Genomic DNA, 7,634 nt, shown 5'->3' on the forward strand with positions numbered 1-7,634 from the left:
CGGGGACGCGACCTGCGCGCCCAACACTGGGAAGACACGAAAGCGCAGGCAGAACAAGAGCGCCTACGATTAGACGTGGACGAACTAGTGCTAAAGCTAAAGATCGAGCTCCAAGAAAAGACTGCTGGCGCACAAAGCGCCCAGAGTGACAGAACTAAGGAACGGTCGGTTACCAGTGCGGCTCCTGAGCTATTGAGTCCCCATAAGTTGATCTCCCCGTTTAACGAAGCCTGGGATGATTTACACGCCTACTTGCAACGTTTTGAGCGAGTGGCAACAAGTCAGGAATTGCCCCGCGCAAAATGGGGTCTCTCCCTCAGCCTCTGTCTGACAGGAGAAGCGTTGATGGTCATAGGACGACTTGATTCGAATGCAGCCCTAGACTGCGACCAAATGAAGGCTACTCTCCTTCAGCGGTGCACCGCTGAGGGATACCAAGAAGTTTCGAAACGCAAGGCCCGAAGACAATGAGACTGGCTTGCAATATGCAGGTAGAATATCGGGCTACTTTGACCACTGGCTTGAAATGTCGCATTTGAGAGGACCTTCGACTCCCTCAGGGACACCATGATTGCTAAACAGTTTTTGAGAAGATGTTCTGCGTCGCTGCGCATGTTCCTGAAAGAAATTAATTGTAAGACACTCGCCATGTTGTCAAAGAATGCAGATTGTTTTATATAGGCACAAAACCTGACCAATCTAGGTAGAGAAAAGATCGCCAAGGAGGTCGTGTTAGACTCTGCTTGCAAGATTGAACCTCCAACGGCAATGCCGCGCGCAACTAATCGGTGTTTCCTTCGTGATAAAGCAGGACATCGAGCTTCGGAGTGCTGGTCCCGGGCCAAATAGAACTCTGCAGGTCGCGGTTAGTCCGGCAGAAAGGGACAAGGAGGTGAAGCCTCAAGAAGGAAAAATCAAGGACAAGCTTCGTGTATTCTGGCTCCGTCGCAAGCCGAAAAGCCGACAGGAGAGGCTGGCGGATAGGCGTGCTTCAAGGTGGCAAAACGTTCCCAATAGTCAACGTGACGTTAATGCGACAGGGCCCCAAATGTGACAGTGCAAATCAACCCGATGGTTGCACGAAACTGGAACTTGAGGTCAACCTACGTCTTAAGGCTGTGTACAGACTGCCGAAATTTATCGCATAAACTGACTGCTACAATATTAAGTGCCCTGTTTCGCTTCAAAGAGATATACCTGGCACACTTTTGGCGAGCAACTGAATGATTCACCTCGAGACCAGCGCGAGTCGCGGGAACACCTTGCCTTGCTTTCGTTTTCGTTTAGGCTAACTACGGAGGACGGTTCGAAGAAGGCCTCGACCGCCAGGCGAATTCTTTTCGCCGAGAGCGGCGTCCAGCAGCTGATCATCGGACGCCGCGACAGGTGGGAGTTGCCGATCAGCGTGTCCAAGATGGGCGGCCGGCTCACTTGGCGCTTCCAGACGGCCTCTGGAGACCTGGCCGTCGGACTCCGCACGAGCAGCAGAACGTCTCTAGTTCCCCTGGAACGTATGGAAACGTGCAGCTATGTCCCTCAAGGAGGAAGCTGGCAGTGCGACACGCCTGGAACATGTACGTACCAGCTCTCTCATACAGTCCTTGATTGCGTTCGTGTCAGTAGGTAATGACAGGAATACTCAAGAAATTGGAAACAACCGTTTATAACTATTTGATTTGGTCAATGGCCCTAACGTGTGTATTAGGTTACTTGACCAAACTAAATTTCGCCCAAGTTTTGTGTTAAAGGTGACCATGAAGAGAGAGAGAGAAAGGCAAGGGAAAGACAGGGAGGTTAACCAGAGATTATCTCTGGTTGACTACCCTGTACTGCGGGAGCGGCAAGGGGATGCGATAGGTGAGAGATAGAAGGATTTAAAAAGTAAGAAAAAACGAAATAAGAAACTAAACACACATGCACGTACACACAAACTGTTTCTGTGGGCACTGTCACGCAGCCCGCAAAGGCGTTCCTAGTGCTATACAGTGTCACAGTACAATCCTGCATCACACAGTGAAGTAACAATCTGTCAGAAAGTCCAGTGTCTTTTAAATACCGCAGCAGCGCCTTCATAGCCGATCACGCTGATTTTCGCATAGGCCTGTTTCCAAGGATCTTGTTTTCTGTCATTGGGCGCTTGTCCAGTTTGTCTAGGGTGGCTGAAAGGACTGCTATTTGCGGGTTGAAACGAGAGCACTGACAAAGAAGGTGCGCGATTGTTTCATTGCACCACCAGAAGTCACAAAGTGGGCTGTTGGTCATTCCGATAAGAAAGGAGTACGCATTTGAAAAGGCTACTCCAAGCCATAGACGAACTAAAAGGGTGCAGTCGCGTCGTGGAAGCTCGGGCTGAATAGGGAGTTGTAAATTAGGGTCCAGGGTATGAAAGCGTGCACTTGTCAAATCGGATGAATTCCACTGAGGTAATGTCAGGTCATGTGCAAGTACGGCAATTTTTTTCGCTGCGTCGGCTCTCGAAAGACGAATGGCAACGCAGTTACGCCGTCATGGGCAGATCGGGCAGCTGCACCTGCTCGATCATTTCCATGTATGCCACAGGGATCACTGTTATATGATATCGTGTCCTTCGTCAACTATGCGATGGTGTATTTCTCTGATCTCTGCGACGAGCTGTTCATGTGATCCATGGCGCAGTGGTGAGAGTACACTCTGTAGGGCTGCCTTGGAATCACAGATGACTGACCATGCATGGTGACTATGAAATCAAGGGCTTAATCCCTATAGCCACGAATGCTGCATTACGATGCGGAGGGAGGAGGGAGGATGGAGGATGGACGTGCCCGCTCGTGTACCTTGAACTGTGAGCGCGTTATGCAATCTACACACGCTCTACGAAATAAGTAAACCAGAAGGCTAGCCGCGTGGCATCTGATAGTGAAAGTTGGCCTACACTCCAATACCTGCCAACTCTACCTTTCGCGAATCCACCTCCACCGTGCATATTCCAGACGAACTTATTACATTGAACAGGTACATCAGTGAAACGCAGTCGAACATTTTGCTATGGGAAACTTGCATGCTGTGCTCGGCGAACGTGCCCTTATATAGGCACCACTATTCTGTTTGCGGTTGACTGCTACGCGTACGGTGATATTGCAGCGACGATCCCTGATGTTAACAGTGTCCTTCTGAAACGCGTTCTTGTGCGTTTGCTGCAGACGTGCTCGAGTTCGACAACACCCACAGCTGGTTAGGCCGCAGGACACTCGCCTACATGGTGGACTTGCGTGCCCCTGAAGAGGGCGCTTGACAGACGGACGCGTTTCAAGGGGGCATATGCGATAAGCATGAAATAAAGAGTACCTTGCTACATTTTCATTCAATTACACTACTTTCTCTCTGAGCCTGAAAACCGAATGGAATTGGTGATTTTCGAAGCGTCGTTTCAAAGTGGAACATCTTCGGTGTTGCAAATAAAGATGGCGCTATCCACTAGACAGCACTGACCACGAATTTTTGGCAACAACAGACAAGGAAACTTGAGAAAGAAGGCATCAAGAATTAAATTTGCTGGATGCGTATAAAGCAGTCTTGTCGTCTCTTAGGAGAGACATACAAAAAGAAATTGCATGTCAAACGCACACGCTGGACTCTATGTGAAGAGAAGCTTTAGTCAAGTACCTAATTAAATGATTTACAACTAATGACGATGCTTGAATTTTATTTTTTATTTGCTTTCGTGCTATACAACTTGTAATATGATGCAATTTTTTTACGTTTATGCACTACATCGCTCAAAGGCTGTGCCGACATTCACACTCCAAGATACACACTGTGAGACGTACACAAAACGATGTCACAAGGACGAAGGCGATGCGTGATGCTCGTCGAGGAAATGATTGTGATGACAGGCGTCATCGCAATCATCACAAATCATGTATTATAACTAGTTTCTATGTAATAACATGAAAGTATCTACATGTACTTGTGTTTAAAATACTCTTATATCCACACTTTATGCGTGATTGTATTGATACACCAGACGCCACCATGCCTGTCTGTGAGACCGGAGTTGTCAAGCCGAAGAAGTTACGGCTTTATTTTTCCGGCTCTCCCTTTTCACATTGTATCCAGTGGCGAAAATAAAAATCATGATGATGACGATATATGCAAAGTAAAGTACGACACGTATCAAGCAACATTTAGGGGATTCTGTACCTTTTGCGCCACAGTGGGACAGACCCATTTTAGATGGTTGACCAAGAACAGGCACACCCCAGTGACACATACCGAATGGCTAAATCAAACAAAATAAAGTAACTCAAAGAATCCGTTAAACATAGCTCACCATTTATTAACAGATCCGTGTGCTTTAGCGATGCCTGTGAGCCGACAATATTTGTTCACATTATATGTAGGAAGTTATCTTTTTGTTAGGCAGAACCAAGGTACGCATATTTGGTCAGAATGCAAGAGTTCTATTAGCCGTTCGCTGCCACTTCGGGGCACATATAGCCTTTGTATGTACGGCTGTGTGTGTGTGTGTGTGTGTGTGTGTGTGTGTGTGTGTGTGTGTGTGTGTGCGTGCGCGTGTGTGTGCGCGTGTGTGTGTGTGCGTGCGTGCGTGCGTGTGTGCGTGCGTGCGTGCGTGCGTGCGTGCGTGCGTGCGTGTGTGTGTGTGTGTGTGTGTGTGTGTGTGTGTGTGTGTGTGTGTGTGTGTGTGTGTGTGTGTGTGTGTGTGTGTGTGTGTGTGTGTGTGTGTGTGTGTGTGTGTGTGTGTGTGTGTGTGTGTGTTTGTGTGTGTGTGTGGGTGCGTGCGTGCGTGTGCGTGTGCGTGGCGAAATAAAAACAGGTGTACCGCTGCGCTCAAATTTCGCATTAGGGAGTATCGTAATCGCCAGGGAATTCCCGTCAGAATGTAGAAGACGGGCGCTTGCAAGCCGAAACCATCAGCCAGCGTAAGTACCAGATCGGTGTTTCGCGAAATAGCTCCGCCGCTTAAAGAAAATAATAATAATAATTCTTCCGTCCCTGAACTCCTTTACCGCGACAGCAGCAGGCTGACCCAGCATACATCGTCGTCTTGGTTGTTTGCTTGCCTGCTTGCTTCTCAAATAACATCTCTCTACACAGTTGTTGTCTCTTTAGCTATGGCTCGTATTCACATAGGCAGAATGACCGCGGGTTCCCATGGAAACTGCACTATGGTTGACTCTATCTTTGTGCTAATTTGATGGTAAATAATACCAATTTAAAGAAACGCAACATAAATAAAGAAACGTCGGACAGGCCGATTTTTGATGAAGCCACATGAGAAAAGCCAACAAATAAAATGCGTGTTTACAACTCTAGAAGCAGAATGTTTAGCACACCAGTCTCACTGCAGCGACGATGTAGTCGTGCACAAACAGTCCTCCTCTCCTGCTTGTCACTGGCTGATCACACCAAAGTATCAAATAAGAGTAGACAGCCAACACGCGAGAGCGCTAGCTCTGCGTGTATCATTCTTTTGGAAGCATACTTTCGGCAATAGAGGATAAAATTGTGCCGTGATTCTACATCCCCTTGTGAAGCACAGAGTTTCGATCGCGTGCATCCGTCTACTCCTGTAAAGGTTTAATTGTGGAACTCGACACAATAAAAATGTAATCGATACCTCGCACTGTCGATATTCTCAATAACAGCTTCTTCTTTGTGATGCGCACAATGTCGTCTTCACCCGCTATAATAATGCCCGCTGGGCCCTCTGAAGTACGCAGACAGATGCCATACCTTTCAGACTTCGGGTGGTTCGATTGCTTTATCGTTCGATCGATTGGTCGATTGATTACTTCACTGATTGATCCATATACTGATTTATTGTAATTTGGAAATATAGACAACACGTAGAGTGCGTCGCCGCCTCTTAAAACGGTAAATTGTAGAATGAATGAAGGGTGTTGATAGCTGTGCAACATCGCTCAGAAATTGCCAGGCACGGTGTTGCGTGACAGCTCAGAGGCTCACGCGTCCGGTTCCCAACAGCATCTTGTCGCAAGTGCAGGAGTTCAAGCTGCGGCGGTAGGCACCACGGCTACAGCCATGCTTTCCTTAGCCGTATATGGTGAGGGTGAGGATGATAAGGTGGCCGGACTATACGTAACTGAAGGTACGGGCAAAGCAATCTCAGCTGCGAGCTTTTGAACTTGTGTCGAAGTTAAACGGCGAATAGGATTTTTCATGCTGTCCCTTTTGCACCGTCGCGCCCAACATTGGGTGCTCTCTACAGAAAAATAGTGTGCCAAATGTAGAAACTGCTCCCATGATCAGCCATGTCTCGCTGTCATGCTTTCAACGATAAATAGCGCTCGAGTGGCTGCTTTTTTCTTTCGAGCAGCGGACAGTATGCGGGTATTTATGAAGCGCACAATCCCGCCATTGTTCATGAGAATACATGCATCCACAAGTGGCGGTTGTCCCGATACACTTGGTAACGAGCGTCACAGGTCGCTTCGGGGATTCATCTCAATAGAAAACGTTTGTTTAGACACGTGGAGATGACATCGAAAAGAAAGTCTGCTTTCGAACGGTTCACTGGCGTTTTGCAATGGGATTTTGGGCTAGAGCGCGCTTACAATAACTTAGCGCTAGACAGGTGGAGCCAAGTATTGCAGTTAAAATAATATAACAACCTGTTGCTGTTCGCCACTTAATCAAGTTAGTTCATGTGTGCTCGGGAGTTACAAATGTCAATGCCTGTAATAAAAAAAAATTATACATATTCCACACACTGCTGGAAAGGATGTTATTCGATGCATTCTGCAAGTAGCTGGCTATTCAGCATTGTTCGGCTTCCGCAAAGCGTTACGAAGTGGGCCAACGTGTTCGTGTAAATCGATTACATCTTACTCTCTTATAAACCTAATGAAAGCAAAATAAATTTCTTCGCTGCCAAGGCACTGACAGACACTGCCTGGAAGTTGGATAGAAACTAACTTGCGAAAAACGTTTCGAAAGCCCTTGTTTTATGCACCAACTCGTGTTCTTGAGCTTCGATACTTATTCTCAAGCCACATGTTTACGAAGCCTACTTGTTTTATTACACGGCGCCAACTAGGCGAGTGGAAGTTTAGAAAAAACTCACTTTGCTGCAGCATCGCCAGGACTAGGTGACACAAAACTCAGTTCGAGTTACGTACTCGGGCAGCTTGCAAATACAACGATGCAACTGAAGCGGCGTTTGAAACGCTGAGGGGTTAAAGAAAGACAGGAATCTATTGGAACGTCGTTCGGAAAGGTTATTTAGGCCCCCTTCGCACATGACACCTTCTTGACACTCCTAATCAGTAGATACAGCCCCAACCGTTCAGTTCTCCTCAGTTCCTCCTCAGTTCAAGCCCCAGCCATTCCAAATTGGCCAGCACACCTTTATAGACACAACCATACAAACACAACCATAAGTGTTCCCAACGCTTTCTAGATAACAGAAAAAGACAGGGTTATCACAGACTCGACGTCATGGATCTGGACCGATGATTTCACTTCAAAACACGCCGCGTCGACGTACACTGACACACATAACGTGCCTACTTGCTTTACAACACCCTGTTTTGAATGCATCGGTCATCAGACGATTGTCACGGTTGCAAGCTTCCTTGCACAGTCGGCATCAAAAGCTTACTTATCCCCAGCTC

Source organism: Dermacentor variabilis, chromosome 6, assembly GCF_050947875.1.
Source record: "Dermacentor variabilis isolate Ectoservices chromosome 6, ASM5094787v1, whole genome shotgun sequence".
In the NCBI taxonomy this organism is placed as follows: domain Eukaryota; kingdom Metazoa; phylum Arthropoda; class Arachnida; order Ixodida; family Ixodidae; genus Dermacentor; species Dermacentor variabilis.